General features: G+C 42.6%; 1 protein-coding gene across 2 annotated transcripts in view; it reads right to left on the bottom strand.

The window, feature by feature from the left end:
- TRIM2 (tripartite motif containing 2) overlaps positions 1–22,885 on the bottom strand; it is a 199,767-nt gene extending 176,882 nt beyond the window's left edge. The window contains exon 1 of one of the 2 annotated variants that reach the window (XM_064267585.1): positions 22,022–22,885. The gene's annotated coding sequence lies outside the window, so the exon portion shown is untranslated. The remainder of the gene's footprint in view (positions 1–22,021) is intronic. The other variant, XM_064267586.1, reaches the window with a different exon arrangement.
- Between the last annotated feature and the right edge of the window lie 754 nt (positions 22,886–23,639).

Here is a 23,639-nt window from a genome sequence, read left to right as displayed (position 1 = left end):
AGGCAAGGTTACAGGGTTATCCTTTCATTCTCTGAAGAGAAAGCACATCCATTGCCTTCTCTGCAGGCTTCACATGGAGAGTGAAGATATCTGTCATTTCCTCTCCTGGGTTAGAAGAGAACCCCAGGGCCACAATGTTGATTGTTCAGTTAACCCTACTGATCCAGCAATAAACATCTTACCATGGGAGTGCTGGAGGGCGGAGGACGAGGACATTGATGTTTACACCCACTGTCACTGCCTGCAGCTTGCCATACAGACACAAAGAAGGTGCTGATGTTCTAAACACCGCTTTAAAAATCTCTGGTATCAGGGCCACAATACATGGACCCTGATAGAATGGGAGAAAAATGTGGAACAGAACCTCAAATTCCTAAAACAATTACTAACAATGACAAAAAACAGACTGGACTGGTTGAGGCTAGAGGACGCCCCAAGACTATTGTCCTGAGATACTAGTCACACCTTGAACCAACACTAACCCTTGCGGTCACCTTGTAGCTAAATGACAGACTGGCTCACAAAATAAGGAATATTACCCATGAGTACTGTGATCCTTTAAAAAATGACTTATATAAGACCAAACAGTCTACAATTACTTTCAATCAAAGATGAGAATGTAAGGGGTCAGGGAAACTAGGTTAACAGGAATGAAACAACCAGAAGGGAAATAATGAGAATGTTTATGCATTGTGAAAATGTAACCAATGTCACTGAATAATCTGTGTAGAAGTTGTTGCATGGGAACCTAAACTGCTGTGTAAACCTTCATGTAAAACATAATAAAATATTATTAAAAACAAAATACAAAACTCAAGTGTCAGTCCACCTTCCCCCACAGGGAATTTGCTTCCAAATTCAGCCATATGAAAAACTTTGTCATTATGCTTAAACAGCGACGTAAGCCCCCGTTTTCTATGGAATACAAATGAACAAAGTCCAGAATCACTGTTTCAGAATGAAGCTAAAGGCAGCTCAGTATGGGCTTCACATCCCAAAAATTGCCTTGATATAGTATTTGCCAAGGTGGGCTGTACGGGAGAGAAGAAAATAGATGATATAAGGGGGTAAAAATTGGTGAAATGAGTCTGGGAGACTCTGAATTAAATAGACTTTCCTATTAAGCAGGACTTCTCAGAGACTTTAATGTACTAATATGTATTGTGACTCTCCAAGAGAAGGCTATGAAATGTGTTATGTATTGAACTGTGTCCTGAAAAACGTGTGTCAACATGGCTAGGCCACGATTCCCAATATTGTATGAACGTCCACCATTTTGTGATCTGACGTAATTTTTCTATGTGTAGTAAATCCTACCTCTATGATGTTACTGAGGCAGGATTAGAGGCAGTTACATTAATGAGGCAGGACTCATTCTACAAGGTTGGGTCGTGTCTTAAGTCAATCTCTTTCGAGATATAAAAGAGAGAAACGAGCAGAGAGACATGGGGATCTCATACCACAAAGAAACAAGAGCTAGGAGAGTAGCGCATCCTTTGGACCCAGGGTCTCTGTGCTGAGAAGTTCCTTGACCGGGGAAGATTGATGACAAGGATCTTCCTCCAGGGCTGACAGAGAAAGAAAGCCTTCCCCTGGAGCCAGCACCCTGAATTCAGACTTCTAGCCTGGTAGACTGTGAAAGAATAAATTTCTCTTTGTTAAAGCCGTCCACTTGTGGTATTTCTTTTCTAGCTGCACTAGATAACTAAGATATCCTATAAGCACAGAAAGCTGTTAGCAGGGACTAGAGCCTTTACTCTGATTCATTTTTCTCTTCATTGTATTTTACAGTTTGTCCCTTAGACCAGAAGGAACCCTGGTGATGCAATGGTTAAAAGCTGGCTGCTCACCAAAAGGTTGGTGATTTGAACCCACCAGCAGCTCCACAGGAGAAAAGACCTGGTGACCTGCTCCCGTAAAAATTACAGCCTAGGAAACCTATGGGGCAGTTCTACTCTGTCATATTTGGACACTATAAGTCAAAAATCGATTCGATGGAATCTAACAATAACCTCAGACTAGGTCCACATGAGGGATTCATTTTCAACAAGTGGAGAATTGGTCATTGCCAAGTGGGTATCTCACAAGTGCACAGGGTTTGGCGAAATTAGGGGTGTGTTTTTTTTATGTGTGTATGTGTGTGTGCACTGTTAAATGGCAGGGGATTATGGAACCTCTAGTCTACAAACATCACCCACTGCATAACTGAACTGCACCAACAAGTTAGGGCCATCCAGACAGCCCAGTTGGGCTCTTGGGGTCACAAGCTTTGTGGGGGCTGCCAGGGCAGAAGGTATGGCTACAACGTCTTCCGTAATGTGACCTGGTGTGATAGAGACTGTCGGCTGTTTGCCCACCACCTATTCTCCTCTTCTTCATATGATAACACCTTGATATTTAAGCAAGGAGCCCTGGTGGCACAGTGGTTAAAGCGTTTGGCTGCTAAGTGAAAGGCTGGCAGTTTGAACCCACCAGCCACTCCACGGGAGAAAGATGTGGCAGTCTGCTTTGTAAAGATTACAGCCTTAGAAACCCTATGGGTAGTTCTGCTCTGTCCTATAGGGTTGCTACGAGTTGGAAACAACTCCACGGCAGTGAGTTTGGTGAGTTGATATTTAAGGGGACCCAGAATTTTTTTTTTAGAAATACCTAGAATAAGGGCTTTATTTTCCAGGTTCCCTTGCAGATAACTGTGATCATGTGATGGTTAGTTTTATGTGTTGGCTAGGCTACGGTTCCCAGTTGTTTGGCCAAACACTTTTTTAAGCTATTGTTAGTTTACATGTTGCCATCATATTTACATGTGATTAGCATTTAAATCAATGGGCTTTATATCCACATTGTGGGTGGGCCTCATCCAAGCAGCTGAAGGCCTTAAGAGCAAAACTAGTTTTCCTAGGAAGGAGTCTGTCTCCAGACTATAAGCAGACATGCTGCCAGGATTTCTCACTCTCCTCCACCACCTGACCCACCAATCTGTGACACAAGACTGCCAGAATTTCTAGCCCTTCACCTGACTTACAGATTTTGGACTAGCCAGCCCCCACGATACATGAACTAATTCCTCTATGGTATATATCTAACTGGTTCTGTTTCTCTAGAGAACTGGACATGAGATGATATTTTAGTCAATGATGTACATGGAAATGCTGAGGGACAACCTTCAGGAAACCTTGTCTTATGACAACTGACCTGTGCCCTTTTGTCCCCCTGCCCCCTTTTTCTCAAGCCTTTTCCTTTCCTGCTAGCTAGAATGTGGGAAAATGGTTAGTACTTAAGCAGCCATCTTGGACCATGAGATAGAAGTTATTTGCTGAAGATGCCCAAACAACAAAAGAGATGAAGCCCTAGACCCTGACAACTTCATGACCGTTCACCTCTGAATACCTTTTACATGAGAGAGAAACAAGTTTCACTCTTCATTACGCTATTGTTATTGTAGATTTTCTATTACAGCTGAATTAAGTCTTAACTAATGTAATAGAAGAGCCCTGATGGCTCAGTGGCTCAGTGGTTAAGAGCTTGGCTGCTAACCAAAAGTTTGGAAGTTCAAATCCACCAGCCGTTCCTTGGAAACCTTATGGGACAGTTCTACTCTGTCCTTAGGGTGCTTCTGAGTCAGAATTGGCTTGAAGGCAAGGGTGTTTTTTTTTTTTTTTGCATTTTAGATGAAAATCTACAGAACAAACTAGCTTCTCAATCAACAAGTATTGTTTTATGACATTGGTTAACAACCACACATGTCAACACTCTCCCTTCTCGACCTTGAGTTCCTATTACCAACTGTCCTATCCCCTTCTGCCTTCTAGCCCTTGCCCCTGGGCTAGCATGCCCCTTTAGTCTCATTTTGTATTATGGGTGCAAATGGTTTGTGTGTGCTCTACTACTAACCCAAAGGCTGGCAGTTTGAGCTCACCCTACAGCATCACGTAAGAAATGCCTGGCTATGTGCTTCTGTAAAGATTGTCTTGTTGTTGTTGTTAGGTACTGTTGAGTTGGTTCGGACTCATAGCACCCCTATGTACAACAGAATGAACATTGCCCGGTCCTGTGCCATCCTCACAATCGTTGCTATGTTTGAGCCCATTGTTGCAACCACTGTGTCAATCCATCTCGTTAAGGGTCTTCCTCTCTTTCACTGATCCTCTACTTTACCAAGTATGATGTCCTTCTCCAGGGATTGGTCCCTCCTCATAACACATCCAAAATACGTGAGACAAAGTCTCACCATCCTAGCTTTCAAGGAGCATTCTGGCTATACTTCTTTCAAGACAGATTTGTTTAATCTTCTGGCAGTCCATTGCATGTTCAGTATTCTTCGTCAACACCATGATTCAACCTTTGGGTTAGCAGTCGAGCACTTAACCATTGCACCACCAGGGCTCCTTAGACTAGGTATTAGATATAAAAAATTATTGTTAATTCTCCCAAACCTTCTGTTGGCCCAAGACTGGAACCATTCCCAAAGCCAATTCTTCAGGCAGGGACTGGACTGGACTATGGAATAGAAAATGATACTGGTGAGGAGTGAGCTTTTTGGATCAAGTAGACACATGAGACTATGTGGGCAGCTCCTGTCTGGAGGCAAGATAAGAAGGCAGAGGGAGACAAGAGCTGGCTGAATGGACACGGGAAATACAGGGTGGAGAGAAGGAGTATGCTGTCACATTAGGGGGAAAGCAAATAGGAATACATAGCAAGGTGTATATAAATTTTTGCATGAGAGACTGACTTGATTTGTAAATTTTCATGTAAAGCACAATAAAAAAAAATATTGTTAATGTTGTTAGGTGTGATAATTGCATGGTGGTTATGTTTTTTCTTTTTAAGTCCATATCTGTTAGCTATCCAAACCGAAGTATTTACAGGTGAAAAGACATATCTGGGATTTGCTTTAAAAAACATCAGTTAAAAACAAAACAGCAAAAAAAAAAAGCTGGGGGAGGGGAAGTAAGATTGGCAAAATGTTGATAACTGTTGATGCTAGGTTTGGATTCATGGAGAGCCATTATATTATTCTTTCTACTGTTGTGTAATTTTAAACATTTTCAAAGAAAAAAATGTAAAAGTCACTGAATTCACAATCTCAGTCCCTTGAATAAGGATATGCCACCTTTTCCTAATGAGTCAATTTGATCCATATTTACAGAAACTCCACTGTGTTAAAAGCATTGTGGTAGGTATGGTAAGGGGTCCAGAGGTATTTAAGATACTATCAAATATCAAATCTGCAAGGATAAATACTGACTATGGTTTATATTTGGCCACTTGGGCTTGGAAAACACTGACCCTTCCCAGATGCTGGATATCCCAGATGCTGGATATCCCAGATGCTGGATATCCCAGAGGCTGGCTATGGTGATTAAACTTTTGGGATCAGTAGTCAGCAGAGTCCCTAGGTGGTACAGTTAACATGCTTGGATCTAACCGAGAAGTTGGAGGTTTGAGTCCACCCAAACGACCTCAGAAGAAAGGCCTGGTGATATACTTCTGAAAAAACCAGCCACTGCACACCCTGTGGAGCACAGTTCTATTCTGACACACGTGGAGTTGCCGTAAGTCAGAAGTGACTTGATGGCGACTGTTAGACAGCCTGGGTTCTAAAGCTGGCTCTACCTCTTACTAACCAGGTGACCTTGGGTAAACTGCTTAATTTTTCTAAGCCGCAGTTTCTTCATTTACAGAAGGCAGCTAAATAGTAGTACTTACTTTGTGGGCTAATTATGAATATTGAGTAAGAGAACAATAAGCCAAAACCAAACCATATCATAGCAATTCTGACTCATATCGACCCTACCCAATCTAATACTTGCCACAGCCCCAGGGTGACACAAAGTGTTAAACCCTCAGCTACCAGCCGAAAGGTTGGTGGTTTGAACCCACCCAGAGGTATCTTGGAAGTCAGGCCTGGTGATCTGCTTCTAAAAGGTCACAGCCTTGAAAACTCTATGGAGCAGTTCTACTCTGCACATATGGGATTGCCCTGAGTTGGAATCGATTCAATGGTAACTAACAACAGTGCCTGCCACGTGATCCAGAGTCAATGACAATAGCTAACGTTATCATTTGCTCTGGGGTGCCCACCACCAGTTGGGTGCAATTAGAAAAGGCACTCCTTTCTTAGGGATGGCATAGTCCGAACAAGAGTTAACAGCCTGGTGTGCTGAGGGACAGCTGGTTTCACCCCCAGCGGGGCTCCCTTGTCTAGGGCCCAGTCTGCCCAACAGATTCAGAGCTTCTGGATAGGCTTCTCAGGCCCACCTAATCCCCACTGAATTTTCCAGGAGGAATAAAAGCTCCAGAGTTTGCCCACAATTTAACATGTGGATGAATGTGCTTGGCACTCAAAACACAGTTGCACGGTGCTAACCAGCTTGTGTTTTGGGGTTGCTGTGGCAAGACTGCAGGGTTAAAAAAGAAGAAATAAGAAAAAACCAGAAAGCATCTATGTAGCAGATGCTTTGCAAACTAACTCCTCCCAGCATCCTGCTCCAACCCCCTCCTCCCCTCCACCATCCTCCTGAAGCTCACCAGGCTGGAGTCCTGTTACAGAGCACACACAATGCCCTTCCCAGTGCTCAAGGAATACCAAACGATCCTGATTTATTTTCTAAATGAATTCCCACTTCTAAAAGGTGGCAATCGGGATAGTGACGAATGCATTCAGGTAGATTAACTTGCTAGGTTCACTCCAAATGAAAGTTACTTCATCACTGGGCTTGATTAAATCATATCTTGCTTTGTGTTGTCTTCTTTTTATTAAAAGGCTAACCACTGTTGGCCCAACAATCAGGCCATTCACTTCGGCATGTATTTTGCTATGCAGTGGATTGAAATGTACCATCCACAACCCAGCTGCAAAAACCCGTGCTGTTGAGTCGATTCTGACTCATAGAGACCCTATGGGGCAAAGGAGAGCTGCCCCATAGGGTTTCCAAAGAGTGGCTCTCCTATGGTCGCTCATGCAAGCACATATCTGTTTTGTAGACGTAGATTAAGCCAGAATGTACCTGATTGTGTGGGTGGCCACTGTGGAGAGACACATAACCCCTCCTCACACAGAGTACTGTGATGCAGGTGAAAACGTACATGAGTTTCAATATAACCTCTTTAGGCATGGACAGGTGGCACACACAGACCTTTGGAAATTATTAGAAAGTCAATCCGTTCCAACTACAGACTATTTGGAAGGCTGGAGAAACTTTTGCTGGCATCTTCATCAAAATCTTTACAAATGCTATGATTTAGGAATATCTTTTTTTGTTGTTGTTAAACATTCTATAAATACATATGCATTCATATATACATTATACACAAATACACACATGTACACACACACACTTGTATGTGTTTATAAAACCTGAATCATACCAGGAAACTAACAGGTCAGAAAATGTTACCTCAAATAGTCAAATAAAGTTAAATCAAAATAAAAATTTACATACCAAAGTAAAGAAAAAATGGTAATAATCAGGGCACATTACAGTTTGCCTTTGAATAATCTGGTAACTAAGACTTGTATCCTGGATGACAAGTGTAGAGCTCATTAAGTAAAGCAAACAGGATATGTTAAGTCTATCCATTAAAGCATGAGTGTGAGTCTACATTTTCTGAGGCAAGCAAGTCACAGGATACATTTCTTTCAAGAATCTGTGTGACAAATACAGTGTTATATATAATTTTATAACAACAGCCAAAAGAATTAATAACAAATCCATTGCTGTCGAGTAAATTCCAAGTCACAGAAACCACATAAAACCAAACCCACTGCCGTCGAGTTGATTCCGACTCATAGAGACCCTATAGTGCAGAGTAGAACTGCCTCGTAGAGTTTCCAAGAAGCGTCTGGTGGATTCTAACTGCCGACCTTTTGGTTAGCAGCCATAGCACTTAACCACGATGCTACCAGGGTTTCCAAACCTATAGGACAGAGTAAAACTTCCCACAGAGTTTCCAAGGCTGTAATGGAAACAGACTGCCACATCTTTCTCCTTCACATCATAGCAGCTGGTGGGTTTGAACCGCCAACCTTTTGGTTAGCAACCAAGCGCTTAACCACTGCACCACCAGGGCTTGTTGTTCTTGGGTGCCATCGAGTCAGTTCCAACTCATAGCAACCCTATGCACAACAAAACGAAACACTGCCCGCTCCTGCGCCATCCTTACAATCGTTGTTATGCTTGAGCTCATCGCCGCCATTGTGTCAATCCACATCGTTGAGGGTCTTCCTCTTTTCTGCTGACCCTGTACTTTGCCAAGCATGATGTCCTTCTCCAGGGGCTGATCTCCCCTGAAAACATGTCAAAAGTATATAAGACACAGTCTCGCCATCCTTGCTTCTAAGGAGCATTCTGGTTGTACTTCTTCCAAGACAGATTTGTTCATTCTTTTGGCAGTCCACGGTATATTCGATATTCTTCGCCAACACCACAATTCAAAGGTGTTGTTTCTTCCTTGGTCTTCCTTAATCATTGTCCAGCTTTCACATGCATATGATGCAATTGAAAATACCGTGGCTTGGGTCAGGCACACCTTAGTCTTCAAGGTGGTATCTTTGCTTTTCAACACTTTAAAGAGGTCCTTTGCAGTAGATTTACCCAATGCAATGCATCGTTTGATTTCTTAACTGCTGCTTCCATGGCTGTTGATTGTGGATCCAAGTAAAATGAAATCTTTGAAAACTTCAATCTCTTCTCCGTTTATCATGATGTTGCTCATTGGTCCAGTTGTGAGGATTTTTGTTTTCTTTATGTTGAGGTGCAACCCATACTGAAGGCTGTGGTCTTTGATCTTCATTAGTAAGTGAGTCCTTCTCATTTTCAGCAATCAAGGTTGCGTCATTTGCATAACGCAGGTTGTTAATGAGTCTTCCTCCAATCCTGATGCCCCGTTTTTCTTTATATAGTCCAGCTTCTCAGATTATTTGCTCAGCATACAGATTGAATAGGTATGGTGAAAGGATACAACCCTGTCGCACACCCTTCCTGACTTTAAACCAATCAGTATGCCCTTGTTCTGTCCAAACAACTGCCTCTTGACTTATGTAAAGTTTCCTCAAGAGTACAATTAAGTGTTCTGGAATTCCCAGTCTTCGCAATGTTATCCATAATTAGTTATGACCCACACAGTCGAATGCCTTTGCATAGTCACTAAAACACAGGTAAACACCCTTCTGGTATTCTCTGCTTTCAGCCAGGATCCGTCTGACATCAGCAATGATGTCCCTGGTTCCACATCCTCTTCTGGAACCAGACTGAATTCCTGGCAGTTCCCTGCCAATATACTGCTGCAGCTGTTTTTTGAATGATTTTCAGCAAAATTTTGCTTGTGTGTGATATTAATGATATTGTTTGATAATGTGTGCATTCGGTTGGATCACCTTTCTTGGGAATAGGCATAAATATGGATCTCTTCCAGTCAGTTGGCCAGGAAGCTGTCTTCCATATTTCTTGGCATAGACGAGTGAGCACCTCCAGCACTGCATCCATTTGTTGAAACATCTCAATTGATATCCCATCAATTCCTGGAGCCTTGTTTTTTGCCAATGCCTTCAGAGCAACTTGGACTTCTTCCTTCAGTATCATCGGTTCCTGATCATATGTTAGCTCTTGAAATGGTTGAACATTGAATAATTCTTTTTGGTATAATGACTCTGTGTATTCCATCTTCTTTTGATGCTTCCTGCATTGTTTAATATTTTCCCCATAGAATCCTTCACTATTGCAACTCGAGGCTTGAATTTTTTCTTCAGTTCTTTCAGCTTGAGAAACGCCAAGTGTGTTCTTCCCTTTTGGTTTTCCATCTCCAGCTCTTTGCACATGTCATTATAATGGTTTCCTTTGTCTTCTCGAGCTGCCCTTTGAAATCTTCTGTTCAGTTCTTTTACTTTATCATTTCTTCCCTATGCTTTATCTGCTTGATATTTGTGATCAAGTTTCAAAGTCTCCTCTTACATCCATCTTGGTCTTTTCTTTCTTTCCTGTCTTTTCAGTGACCTCTTGCTTTCTTCATGGATGATGTCCTTGATGTCATTCCACAACTTGTCTGGTCTTTGGTCACTAGTGTTCAGTGTATCAAATCTAGTCTTCAGATGGTCTCTAAATTCAGGTGGGATATACTCAAGGTTGTATTTCGGCTCTCGTGGACTTGATCTGATTTTCTTCAGTTTCAGCTTGAACTTGCATATGAGCAAATGATGGTCTTTTCCACAGTCGGCCCCTGGCCTTGTTCTGACTGATGATATTGGGCTTTTCCATTGTCTTTTTCCACAGATGTGGTCAATTTGATTCCTATGTGTTCCCTCTAGCGAGATCCATGTGTATAGTCGCTGTTTATGTTGGTGAAAGAAGGTATTTGCAATGAAGAAGTCGTTGGTCTTGCAAAATTCTATCAATCATTCAATCTCCAGCATTGCTTCTGTCACCAAGGCCATATTTTCCAACTACTGATCCTTCTTCTTTGTTTCCAGCTTTCACATTCCAATCATCCTGATGGCATGTTTGATCAATTTCAGATTATAGCAGCTGATAAAAATCTATGTCTTCACCTTTGGCCTTGGTGGTTGGTGGGTTAATTTGAATAATAGTCATATTAACTGGTCTTCCTTGTAGGTGTATGGATATTATCCTATCACTGACAGCCTTATACTTCAAGATAGATCTTGAAATGTTCTTTTTGATGATGAATGCAACACCCTTCAACTTCAAGTTGCCATTCCCAGCATAGTAGACTATATGATTGTCTGATTCAAAACAGCCAGTACCAGTCCATTTCAGCTCACTAATGCCTAGGATATCGATGTTTATGCATTCCATTTAGTTTTTGATGATTTCCAATTTTCCTAGATTCATACTTCATACATTCTAGGTTCCAATTATTAATGGACGGTTGCAGCTGTTTCTTCTCATTTTGAGTCACACCACATCAGCAAATGAAGGTCCCAAAAGCTTTACTCCATCCATCTCATTAAGGTCGGCTCTACTTTGAGGAGGAAGCTCTTCCCCAGTCATCTTTTGAGTGCCTTCCAACCTGGGGGGCTCATCTTCCAGCACTATATCAGACAGTGTTCCGCTGCTACTCATAAGGTTTTCACAGGCTACTGTTTTCAGAAGTAGACTGCCGGGTCCTTCTTCCTAGTCTGTCTTAGTCTGGAAGCTCAGCTGAAACCTGTCCTCCATGGATGACCCTGCTGGTATCTGAATACCAGTGGCACAACTTCCAGCATCACAGCAATACACAAGCCCCCACAGTATGAAAAACTGACAGACACATGGGGGGAGGGCTCGTTAGAATTAATAACAATAATAAATAAAAGAGAGAGACAACAGTTGATACTGCTTAGGTACAACTAAACACCTCATCCTCCTCCCCACCCCTAACCCCACTGCTGTTGTGTTGATTACAACTCAAAGCGACTCTACAGAACAGAGTAGAACCACCCCATAGAGTCCCCAAGGAGCACCTGGTGGATTCCATCTGCCAAACTTTTGATTAGCAGCTATAGCACTTAACCACTATTGACACCTCATAGGATGAGTTTTCTTGGTATGAAGGTTTAAGGTCACGGTTTAGAGGGTCTGTCCAGTCAATTGGCCTAATACAGTATTGTTTTTAGAGTCTCTGTTCTACCGCCTAACTTGGTGAAAAGTGCCTGGGGTCTTAAAAGCTTGAGAGCGGCCATCTAGGATACAATTGGTGTCTATTCACCTGAAACAGCAGAGGAAGAAGACCCAGGACATGGAGAAGGAAATGACTGTAGGTCTAATTGCCTCCATGAACTACTACCTCCATTGCCATGAGACCAAAACCATGGGGTAGTGCCCAGCTACAATTATTGAATGTTTTGCTCAAGGACCCAACAGATGGATCCTGATTCAAAGGAGGGAAAATGTGGAACAGAATTTAAAATTTTTATAGAAATCAGACTTACTGGACCTCTGGGACTGGGGGAACCATTGAATGTACTGTGCTGAGATAATCTTTAAGCTTTGAACCAAAACTATCCTATGAAGTCGTCTTTAAACTAATCAGCAGTTTAACTCAACTAATAAAGAACGTTCACTTCCAGCAGTGTGCTCTCCTAAAGAACTGTCTATATGAGATCAAATAGACAACCGTAACTGTAAAACACAGAGAAGTTTAGGGGGCAGAGAGTCTAAGTTAATGGTGGTGAAACAATATGGGTAAAGATAATGAGAATGGTGACACACTGTGAAGAATGTAGCTAATGTCACTGAACTGTACACCCAGAAAATGTTGAATGAGCGTGTGTGTTTTCTTACATATATTTTAACAAAAAAAATTAAAAAAGAATTAGAATTTGCCTAAAATACTTGTCCCAACTGTGTCAGGAAGAGCAACATTTTGGTTCTTCAGTACATACTGCTTTCTTGAAGAGAATACTTAAATGCCTACAGAATTAATATCACATAAAAATCTTTTAAAGAATTTGAGTAAGTACTAGATTGTGAAAAATCAACACTTGGAGATTGTATTTTAAACACCTTTTAGCAATGCAGTAAAATCAACTACTATATACTACTACCCTCTCTAATTTCATAAACATTACGTCTTTAAACCTATTAAACTGGATTTGCTGGAGAAAATGGAAACTCAGGATAACATTTTAAGTTATTTCAAAGAAAGTCTCTATAGTTTTATCTCCCTTAGGGACCGGATTGCGGGGCTGAGGGCTGTGGGGACCATGGTCTCAGGGAACATCTAGCTCAGTTGGCATAAAAAAGTTTATAAAGAAACTGTTCTACATTCTACTTTGGTGAGTAGCATCTGGGGTCTTAAAGGCCTGTGAGCGGCCATCTAGGGTACCCCAATGGTCTCATCCCTTCGGGAGCAAGGATAGAATGAAGAAAACTAAAGATACAATGAAAAGATTAGTCCAAAGGACTAATGGACCACATCTACCATGGCCTCCACCAGACTAAGTTCAGTACAACTAGATGGTGCCTGGCTACCACCACTGACTGCTCTGACAGGGATCACAACAGAAGGTCCCGGACAGAGCTAGAGAAAAACAAAATTCTAAATAAAAAAGAAAGACCAGACTTCCTGGCCTGATAGAGACTGGAGAAAACATGAGAGTATGGCTCCAGGACACCCTTTCAGCTCAGTCATGAGGTCACTTCTGAGGTTCACCCTTCAGCCAAGGATTGGACAGGCCCATAAAGCAAAACAAGACTAAAGGGGAACACCAGCTCAGGGGCAAGAAGCGGACAGGAAAGCTGGTAATGGGGAACCCAAGGTTGAGAAGGAGAGTGTTGACATGTTGTGGGGTTGTTAACCAATTTCATAAAACAATATGTGTACTGTTTAATGAGAAACTAATTTGTTCTGTAAACCTTCATCTAAAGTACAATAAAAAAAGAAAAAAAGAAAGTCTCTATAGGTTTAATCTCAAATCATTATGATTATCCAATATATACATTATTAAGGTCATTTTCTTCTAACTACATGCTTCCCACTGTCTGCTTTTTGGTCACTTTAGGGCTATATACATTTCTTTTCTAGGTTCAAAAGGAATAGATAGATGTTCTTTGCAAAAATTCAACTATCACGTATCATCCTACCACACAAAGATGATTACTTGGGATAATTCCTTAACAATTAGGATGATACCCGGTAGTTTTCTAGACAAACACATAAAACACACAGTTTTTATTAAAACAGAAAATGCACAGTGATTTATAACTTCTTTTGCCTTCTTACCAATAATATAGCATGGATAACTTTCCTTGAGGAAATATTTCTTTCGTAAGCTCATCTGTTTTTGTGTTTTCATAATATGCTAGTTAAGGATATAACATAACTTATTCCATCGATCCCCTGAGGTAGATAAATTAATATCATAAACAAATGTTAACAACAGTACCCTTGTATGTATATCTTTGACATTTTTCCTATTTAAAATGTTTTTTAAGTACCTGTCTATATTTTTTCTGTTTCTTATTATCACAGATAAATCAATAATTAAGAAAAAAAAAAAGAAAGTGACAAAGAAATTGGCAAAGATACCTCACCAAAAGCCAACATCAGCCTTGGAAAGCACACATCTTTATATTTTGTGTTATTCAAATACTTACTTATTTTGTCATTTTTTTATGCTTCAGAGCCAGAATATCTGAAGAAAAAAATTCTGGGTGGAGAAATTGAGGACCATTTTCAACAACCCCCGTGTTTTAGTCATCTAGTGCTGCTATAACAGAAATACCACAAGTGGATGGCTTTAACAAAGAGAAATTTATTCTCTCACAGTCTAGGAGGTTACAATCCAAATTCAGGGTGTCAGCTCCGAGGGACAGCTTTCTCTCTCTGTCGGCTCTGGAGGAAGGTCCTTGTCATCAATCTTCCCCCGGTAGAGGAGATTTTCAGGCGCAGGCACCCCAGGTCCAAAGGACACGCTCTGCTCCGGGTGCTTCTTTCTTGGTGGTATGAGGTTCCCAACTCTCTGCTTGCTTCTCTTTCCTTTTATCTATTGAGAGATAAAAGGTGGTGCAGGCCACACCTCAGGGAAACTCCCTTTACATTGGATCAGGGATGTGACCAGGTAAGGGTGTTACAATCCCACTGTAATCCTCTCTAACATAAAATTACAATCACAAAATGGAGGACAACCACAGAATACTGGGAATCATGGCCTAACCAAGCTGATACACACATTTTTGAGGGGATATAATTTAATCCATGACACCCTGCTACGCTAAGCCCATCAGAGGATAGAACCCTAGACCTGTGTCCTCTTCTCAAATTATGTGAAGTTTGTGATGTTTGAGCAAACTCTCTCCTACACTTTGTCTATGGGCAGTTGCTCTTCCCCTTCCAGTTACTCTATGAGGTGTAGGATTCTCTGCAACTCCATAGTTTTATACGCATCCCAGAGGTAAAAATATTCCACGCTAAGTATTGCAGTAACCTGAAAACAAGTAACTTGTTAAAGGCTGCAAGGGTAAAGTCACACACTGTAAACTGAATATGACTTTAAAATAAACATCGTTTCTTTGTCATTTTGGACAGCTTTTGACACATTTGTAACATAAAATTTTCATTCAGGGCTTTTTCCTGAAGTTTGCCATTGCACCATATTTACGTCATGGTGTATTTTTCAATGGGCTTCTTGTTTGGAGATTTTTTTCCTTTTCTTACTGCCAAATTCTGTGAACAATGTATTACTTCAGTTGGAAACTCCATACCATCTTCGTAGAAAGATCATGTGTGCAGTTGTGTTCCTTTGTGCTTTCACTGGTTTGGTTTTGTGTTTAAAAAAAAAAACAAAGCATCTTAAAAATACAAAATATGTAGCTCAGAATAAAGAGAAACGACATTCAAAAGTGTTGTTCACCTTGCTGGGCTTTGTGTTGTTTACTTTAGCACGGATGCACCAAGTGTAGGGCCTAGAAAACTTGACCAAGGTCATACAGCTAGTAACTACAAGGGCCAAGGTTTGAACCCAAACATTCTGGCTAGAGTTCAAATTCTTGAAATCACTATATGGCTGATTCTACCACACACCCCCAGCCTGCCCTGTGATTAAAGGAAAAATTTTAAAAAAGAACAGCTTTCACTCAAGAGGAGAAATTTAATCTGAGGTCTCCAGACAGAACCCTGTGAGCTGGAGGAACACCAAACTGAGAGCTGGAAGTAAAGTGAAGTCTGTATACTAAACAGTAAGCCTTCCAGCATTTGTTCCCACGCATAATTTCAGAATGGCGGAAATCCATCTTCTCCACCCTAAGTAGGAATATTCTTAGGAGACTTCTGAGTCTTCTTAGAAAAAACTAAATGGCTCCATTACAAAAATCCTCTAAACACTGCCTCTTGAGTTCTCCCAAAGAAAAACCTGGCTCACTGACTGATCGCCCTACAAAGAAGGTCCACCAGTCACAAAATCCCAACAATCACACAGGGACTCCAATCAACTGATAACAGAGGACATACCTGAGTTATGATTTGAAGAATCCATAATCTACCAGTTTCAGTAATTTACAGTGACCACCTAATTGCATAATGCCAAGTAAACAAAGTAGTCCTAAACCTGGCTGCATATACTCTCCATTAGCACATTACACCTTTCTTAATAGTCCATCTCCAAAAAATCTTACCTTTTAGAAAGACACCCTTTCCATCCTTCAATTCTAGAGAACATGGTACAACTTCCAGCCCGTTTTTTAATTCACTCGATCCAGGGGTAACTGACCACTTCAGCACCAGTAACCAAAGGAAAACTTGCTTAAGGTGGCATCGTGGCTTCAACCCTGTAGTCTGCTGGAGCTGCCTGGCCAGGAGTGTGCCCTTACCTTTTTTAGCGGGGGACCAATTTAACTGAGATTCACAACAACAGAGACACTTTCATCCCGCTTGTTCTGCCAACAGCTCAGAAACTACTGTTTTTCATTTACTCATTCAAACAAGTATTTATTGAGCATGTACCACATGCCAAACATCAGGCTAAAGGCTGGGATAGAGTTAAGAACTACAGTACTTGCCCTTGAAGGTTTAAGAATTTGGCAAAAATGAGGAGAACAGTTTCTCCTAAGAGTGAGTTGGTAGACTTGGCCCCACACAGACAGAATGTAGGCATGGTGCTCATTTAAGAGCTTTAGGCTTCTGAGGCTTACTCATGATCGAAGCCTGACCAAGTTTCCTTAAGCTTTTGTTAGGTGTTTCCTTCCTGTCTTGTCTTACCTGTTTTTTCCAATGGATGGAAGGTTCCAATGAAATACTGCAATTTTCCACTCACTAATTTTTTTTTAATAGTTAGTCAGCTATTGGGGGCAATAGTGCATTTACTTGCTGGTGGTCCAGGCAGCAACCCTTACGTATGCTTTTGAGTGGGTCTCAGACATTGTTTCCCACCTTGGATTACTGCCCAATATCCAGCATCTAGGAAATCTGTTGGACCTACCTTGCAGTTGTTAGTTTATAAGATGAGACAAAGAAAACTAACAGGGGTCTTAGTGCACCTGCTTCTTAACAGACGGTGATCCTGGAGAATTTATTCCAGCTCTCTGAGCCTCAGTTTTCTCACTTTTAAGGTGAGGATAATGATTCCTGCCTCACAGGACTTCAGTTAGCACTGTATGAATATCACATGCTGTATGGCAGGCAGTGCTAAGGACAGTGCCGGCCAAAGAGTGGACACCACACGTTCAAATGAAGGAGGTTAGTTTTTAGCACAGGGCTTTGGTGTACCTTTGATTCGCCTCTGTGCCTGCAAAAGTAATACCCCATCCCTACTGCCATCGAGTCAATTCTAACTCATAGCAACCCTATAGGACAGAGTAGAACTGCCCCACGGGGTTCCCACTGGATTCTCCCACAGAACTGCTGGTGGGTTCAAATCACTGACCTTTCGGTTAGCAGCCCAGCGCTTCAACCGCTGGACCACCAGGGCTCCTTTGTAAAAGTAACAGGGGTGAAAAACATTTGCTTGTAGTGTTTCTGTATAAAGAACGGATTATAATCCCCATTTCAAAATTTTGTATCGAGGTTTTAGAACAGAGGAGCTATTTTAGTTTAAAGTACAACAAAACCTTTGTTATTTGGAGTGCTAGAGAATGGGCAGTAAATGGATGTCCAAAGAACCTGGCCAATGAAGAGTTAATTCATATTAGCAAGATGATCAGGCCTGATCTCCATCTCCCTCTTGGGGAAACTTAAAAGTGACCTAAAGAATAGAGAATGGAAGTCGTTTGCCAGGCAGGGAACCCCCAACCTTCTCCCCTCCTTGTATAAACGAAGCCTGGAGAACAAATAAACAATCACCTTCCAGAAACTTCAACAGTAACTCACAAGGCTGTTTTGTTTCCTTTTGGGATCCTAATGAGATCAGTAATTTTTGTTGGACCATCTTAGAGATACTTCTTAAAACCTTGGCAAAGGGTGGGGTGTCAAGTAACAGAGCTTACTCTGTTCGCACTATTATGTTTTACAAAGACTGATTCAAAGGAATTAAGAGAAAAAGGGATGGGAAAAGTAGGGAGGAAAATTTCAGAGAAATATTTCACTCAGAAAGGTCATAAAAGATGTTTCAAAACCACAGTGTGAAGACTGCAACTGACTCATATTCTAAAAGTTGCACTAAGCAGTTGTGGAAAGTTGTAAAATAGAAATCTAACAATGGGAACATATGACTCATCGCCAAACTAGAAACATAGTGAAGTTGTAACTTTTACTTAAAATAGCTGAAAATAAGGGGTTGTAGGAAAATGTCCAAGAAAAATAATGCACTCGTAAAACAGGTGATCTATATATGTAATAAAATTTTTTAAATCCTGAATTTTCACAAAGTTCAGCTGTCATAGCCGTAACGGACAGACACAGTTTCCTACATTATTGAACTCAGAGCTACTACTAGTCCTCCAGAGCTTGGGTGCCAAAACACAGCACTGGGATGACCATCCTGACCACAGGCACAGGGGGTTTACTGACAAGCCACCTCAGGAGACAAAGCCTTCCCACAGACTGAGAGGAGCGTATTTAGTTTCTGATAAACTTTTAGGAGTACTCAAGCTTGAATTCCAGAAGCAAGAGAGAAGAAAAAATTTCAATCAGAAATTCATTTGGACATGTAAGAATTTATAAAAATACTATTTACGTAAGTGATACAAGAATCCTAAAGATTCAACAAAAAACACCAAACCCACTGCCATTGAGTCAATTCTGACTCATAGTGACCCTATATAAATAAACAGAGAAAAACTGCCCCGTAGGGTTTCCAAGGAGTGGCTCGTGGATTTGAACAGCCAACATCTTGGTTAGCAGCTGAGCTCTTAACCACTGCGCCACCAGGGCTCTGTAGCTTCTTCAGTGGCACCATAATCTCATGACAACAGTCATTCTGATACTGTAATCAGGGAGTTTTCATTGTTAGCTACTGTCACAACCCCACGCACCCGAAATACTGCCTAGATGGGATGGTTATCCGTAGGGTTAGGAACTAGGGCATTTTTCTTCATTCAATAATTCAGAGAGCTCTATAGGGAAGTGACACCCAGCCAGGAAGACATGCCCTTCAGAGAGAAGACCAAAGCTAAGAAAAGTTCCCTCAAGTGAAAAAAGAAAGCAAAAAATAATAGAACTAAATTTAGAAGAGGCCCTGGGAGAGCCCCTAGTCTAGCCCCTCCCCCAAAAGACGGCAAAAATCTACAGCTGCAGTTGCTTAATCTGCCTATGGGCCCAATTCAGCAGGTGTGTTTTATTTGGCAAGCATGTATATTTTTAATGTTTTACTCTTAATTAGTTGCAACCTTTAAAAATGTAGAGATTTCATATTAATAAATGAAAAACTCATAGCAACCCTATAGGACAGAGTAGAACTGCCCCATAGGGTTTCCAAGACTAATTTTTTATATTAATTAATTAATTGTGCTTTAAGTGAAAGTTTACAAATCAAGTCAGTCTCTCATACAAAACTTACTAATACCTTGCTATGTACTCCTAGCTACTCTCCCCCTAGTAAGACAGCACACTCCTCCTCTCTTCCCTCTGTTCCCCATGTCCATTCAGCCAGCTTCTGTCGCCCTCTGCCTTCTCATCTAGCCTCCAGACAGGAGTTTCTCACATAGTCTCAGGCGTCTACTTGAGCCAAGAAGTTCAACTCCTCACCAGTATCATTTTCTATCTTATAGTCCAGTCCAATCCCTGTCTGAAGAGTTGGCTTCTCCAGGACAAATTTTTACAGAAGCAGACTGCCACATCTTTCTTCCCAGGAGCGGCTGGTGGGGTCGAGTGGGTTAGCAGCCAAGTACTTAACCACTTTACCAACCAGGGTTATCTGATAGTAATTAAGCTCCCCCTATTAATCTCTCCCTAAAACAGCCTCAGTTTTTTTAGCCTCTCCCTTTCCTGCTTCATTAAGTCATCTTGGTCGTCCCATTTTGAACCTTTCCTCCAATTTCTCCCCATTCTTTTTAAAGTACAGGGGCCAAGACCAGACACAGTACCCTAACCATTATTTCACTGGAGTAGAATTTAATAGAAATATTTGTTTCTGGTTCTATTATGTTATACTTAAGATTTCAGAATCACATTAATTTCTTTGCACAACACTTTTTTTTACTTAATCATAATCTGGCTTTGGTTAACAAGGAACTCATTTGCAGAAATCTGAGAAACCACATTCCAGGGTAGAAAACCAAGATTTGGGGCAAATTAGAGCACTGATATCAACCCTCATTTTTGGGTCAGAGGGACATCAATCTTTCCCTAGGGCCATCAACCGATACGTGAAATTAAAAGGTACATAATAGTGTTAGTTCTTTACCTATAAGTCAAGTCTACAGTCAGTTGGTTAGTCCTGTCTTTAGACAATTTCTAAGTTCCAATTTGATAATTGCTTTTCTGACAGTTATTTTTTAATTTTTCCCTTTTTCCTTTCTTCCCTACCTGCTGTCATTAAAAACCAAAACTAAACCAAAACCACTTCCGTGGAGTCGATTCCAACTCATGGCAACCCTACAGGACACAGAAGAACTGCCCCATAGGGTTTCCAAGGCTGTAATCTCTATGGAAGCAGACTGCCACATCTTTCTTCCGTGGAGCATCTGGTAGGTTCCAACTACTGACCTTTTGGTTAGCAGCTGAGGATTTTTAACCACTGGGCCACCAGGCCTCCGTAAGCCAATCCTAAAATGTCATGTAATAACAGAAAAGCTGCTTAATGGAAGATGAAACTGGAAGAGCAATACAAGTCATAGTCTTTTACTCTACTACTTTGTTATACTCATTTTATGAATGAGGAAAAACAAGCCTCAAAGTTTAAGCAACTTGCCCACCTCCCCGCACTGGATGAGTCCAGGCTCTGGTCGGCCCTTCTAGGGAAGGAAAGGACTTCCACGACCATTAGTCCGTGGCACCAGAGACCAAATACCAAATCTAGAGATAGAGCCACAGAGATTGCTAGAGCTTGGCTTTACATCAGTCAAAAGCAGAGTCGCTTTCTTTGCCTCACACATTTGGGCCTGAATCTGACTACCACGGAAATGCGCAGAAAATACCGAACATGACATTATGGAGCCACTTGATGCTGTTAAACGCTCTTGAAACCCCTAAGGAAAAGCCAAGGTTCTTTAAGAAATATAAAAACCACAGAGAAACCCTTGCATGATGCCAGCTCTGTGAATTTGGAAATCCCGTCCAGAAATAAATATAAAAACCAAGTTGAACTTCAAGACTCCCTCTAGCAATCAATAAAAACCAAAAAACCAACCCCGGCGGTTCCAATTCATAGCGACCCTATTAGGACAAAGTAGAACTGCTTCACAGGGTTTCCAAAGAGCGGCTGGTGGATTCCAACTGCCGACCTTTTGGTTAGCAGCTGAGCTCTTAATAGTAGGGGGAAACCACGCTCCTTTCAGGAATATCCACACTCACACTTTGGAAAGGAGTGAGGGAATTGAGGTCCTTTCGCTTTACCTCTGGTCTCCATAAAATGTCTGCCCTTTTAGAGTAACAGTGTGTGAGGAGGGGAAGCGAAGGAGCGAGCACCGGGCGCGGCGAGTGCCTGAAGCCGGTAAGGCTCTGAAATCCCAAAGGAAACCGGCGGCGCCGCCCTCCCGGCCTCAGACCCGGTTCCCGGAGTCATGGCTACGCCGGAGTCCCTGCAGGACGCACCGCGGTGGAGGCTGCGCAACACACAAAGGTCCCCATGGGCGGGAAAACGCCAGCCTAATCTCATTGTTGCGAGTCAACCGTTAAATAAGATTTCTCCCTTTTCTTAAAAAGAACCCGAAGGATTCAGGGCAGGACTGTCTACACCCGCTACTTAGGCCCGAAGTTCTTTGTGTCTGCGTCTCCAAGCCGCGCGCCAGCCTCGCGTCCAAGCCGAGAGGAAGCCGGCTACTCCGGCCGCCTCCTGCAACGCAGTGTGTTCGCCTCCCCGCGGCGCGGGCGCACACTCCTCGGGACCCCGCGGTGGCCCTGCGCGCCGGACCTCCCACAGCCCGGGTCCCAGCTCTAGCCTCGCCTTACGAAGCCGCGAGAGGGCCGCGCGGAGGCCAGAAATACTCACGTTTCCAATTGTGTTTGCGGTGTGTGCGCACTCCCCGGCCACTGGTAGTTAGAAGGAAGAGAAAGCGCTAGTCGAGCCGCCTTTCAGGCCGCGAGAAGCAGACAGAAAGCCCCTCATTTTCTGCAAGCTCACTCAAAATTCCCCACGGGTGCCGCCGACGCAGCTGCCAGGTTTAATGGCCATGTCAAACAGTGTTCCCCCCGCCCCCAAAGAGACACAAAGATGACAGGCTGCGGACAGAGGTCTGCACGCTCAGCCGCAGCGGCCGTGCCTCAGCCCCAGCGATGCCGCAGAGAGAGTACCTGCAGGTACCGACTAGGAAAAGGTTAAAATTGCAGTCTTGGCCAAGGGATTCTCCAGAAACTCCTCTTTTCTTTTCTATTCACATTGAGCATAAATCGTATACTCTTTCCAACGGTATTTCTGAAACAAAGCAAGAGCCAGGTGCCTTGCAGTTAGCATAACCTACATCTCAAACGCCAAGCCTTAACGCACCACTCTATTTATCCTGGATTGCTGGGCACTAGTGGGATACCCCGGGCACTATGCACAGCACATAAATCCGTCTAAGTGCTTTTCCCTCACATTTTAATCGCGCACACCAACGCTCCCGTCTCTCCATACTGCTCTCGCAAACAGAACCTTACTGTCTGGTGGGGCTCGTTTGTAGTTCCTGGTTGACCTGGACCATTTTCAAAGCGCAAGCAGCTCCTCGAGAGGGACTGGGTTTTATAAAACCGGAAGGAATTAATGGCACTGTTTTGCAAGCGGAAAGAAACTCAAAACAAACTACCCCACTCTAAGTACTGTTTAATTTAAATATATGTATAATAGACTGATCCAGAGCTCGCGGTAGCCGCGTGACCACGCCCCGCGGCCTCCCTGGGGACCCCCACCTGGCCCGCCCCGGCGCATCCAGCCTGGAGGCTCCTCTCTGGCTTCGCTGCCTGCTGCACCTGCCCCTGCGGGGAGTGGTTCCTGTGGAAACGCCCGAGACAGTTCTCCCTTCAGACACGCTGTTACCCTGACAACTGCAACCTAGCATTAGGCCTTCAAAGAAGGCCGTCAATGGATGCTTGCTTTAAATCACAGATGGAAAGAGATGCTCTAGGGTTGCTGGGCAGGAAGAGGAGGGCAGTGATATTTGGGGGTGGAGGCGGACCAGCGCGAGCGTGCGCGTGGGTGGGGTTACTGTACACCGCAGGCCCGCGGTGGAGCACAGCGTTCCCGCTCACTCAAGCGGGTTTGTAGTTGGCATTAGAATAAATTCCATCACTTTCTACATTTTCTTTTCTGTATTATCCTAAAGATACTCTGTGTAAAAGTTGTCTTGCCTGGATTGAATACTAACCAGAGCGTGGTAGGAGTGAGGAGAGGTTCATAAGTACGTGTGGGGCAGACGAGAGACCTCGTGGGAATACTGTAGATGACGTTATGCAGACACTCAAAAATTGTTCCCACACAGCCTTGCACCATCCGACAACGATGAACACACGGTTGCAAAATACAACTCCTGAGTTCCGGTGAAGGTTTGGGTGGGAAAAAGGGAAGGGTGAATGCCCAGTACCCAGAAGGGTGAATGAGACTATCCATATTTATGAAAAATGTAAATGTTCAT

Source organism: Loxodonta africana, chromosome 13 (assembly GCF_030014295.1).
Source record: "Loxodonta africana isolate mLoxAfr1 chromosome 13, mLoxAfr1.hap2, whole genome shotgun sequence".
NCBI lineage: Eukaryota > Metazoa > Chordata > Mammalia > Proboscidea > Elephantidae > Loxodonta > Loxodonta africana.
This window is presented reverse-complemented; position numbering and strand designations above follow the sequence as displayed.